The sequence below is a fragment of the Sprattus sprattus genome (genome assembly GCF_963457725.1).
Source record: "Sprattus sprattus genome assembly, chromosome: 19".
Classification (NCBI taxonomy): domain Eukaryota; kingdom Metazoa; phylum Chordata; class Actinopteri; order Clupeiformes; family Clupeidae; genus Sprattus; species Sprattus sprattus.
In genome coordinates, this window is record NC_137917.1 from 26,268,372 (window position 1) to 26,269,858 (window position 1,487).

A 1,487-nucleotide genomic window follows, 5' to 3' on the forward strand; every position below is an offset into this window, starting at 1 on the left:
TAGTTAGCTGCAGTAGCATAGCATAGCATACCTTACCATACCTTACCTTACCTAAGTGCCTTGAGACATTTGTATTGTTATGGCGCTATATAAATAAAGTTGAATTTAATTGAATTACCCTATCCTATTAGCCTGGATACCAGCCTGAACTCCGCCCACAAAATTTTTGGTGTGGGAGATTCAGTCTGGAGTCGAGCTAGTTGGGAGGGTTTAAACGGCCCCGAAAAGGGATCTGACCATTCAAATTGTAAGGGCGGGCTTTATACGTTGATGGACAGACATAGATAGAATACCGGTATACATCGAACAAAGATTGCGCCGTCTCGGGAGCTTAGTGGGACATATTTGATATGATTTAAGGTATCTACACGACTTTTTTATGTCTACATTGACTCGGTTAGTTGTGTATACGCAACACCAATGTTGCCTAGGATTGTAGGTCTTAACTTATGCACTCTAGACCATTATTGAAAGGTTATGCTAACAGCGTAGACAAAAAAAACATCGAAACTAATGGTAGCTTCTAGCCTTGAGTGCTAATTAAGTAACGTGAGCAGGCATATCTCAACAGATATTGACAGCGCATTCATTTTGAAAGAGGAACAGAGAAACGCGATCAAGGCATTTGTCGATTGAAAATATGTTTTTGCCGTCCTTCCTACGGGATCAGGTAAAAGTTTAATCTATTACTACGTTGCTCTGATTGGTTCTAGGTATCCAATTCAGCGAAGAGGAATTTTCTTTCCTGGTTCGTTGAAACACGCCCCATAATCACAGCCCAGTGATCCGGTCTCAGACTCATATTCTGACTAGAATTATGAGTATGACATCGTCAGGCTACTATCCTATCCCAGCTTCAAATGAATCAGGCTCTTTTCTTCATTTGCTCACATCACAAGTAGTTTCCAAACATACAGACACACACAAACAAACAGACACACACACCAGACCCTCTACAGTCCAATACCTTCTAGACTTTTCTAAGTTGTCTGACATGCCTTGATGTTTTTGTACATTTCCCTTAACTAAAAACAAATGGAATATCTGATTATATATTCTTAAAGACCTCAGCAATAATATCATGTAAGTAAAAGGAATGTAGTAAAAAAAGGTTTAATTAACATCAAATGTAAACATACCCTACAAAAAAAAAAAAATATCCCGGACGAGGGATATGGACTGATGACTGTTCAATGGGGTCCACCACCTAACCCACCCCGGGCATTTGATGGTGTCACCTTCAGACTGGACGCTGTGAAGCTGCATGGCTGTGGAGGCATGTGGAGAACCGGGACTCAGTCCACTTGTCCACTTATCCCTCTCACACTCATGCCAGCCTTGGGTGAGGGGAAACCAGGTGTGCTTCAGGTGCATGATGGAGCTACATGGTGGACCTGCTTTTCAACAACCAAACGTTTAGCAAACTATCATCCAATGATGTTGTCATCATCCATGAAGTTTTCAAAAACCCTCTCATTAGCTGGAGT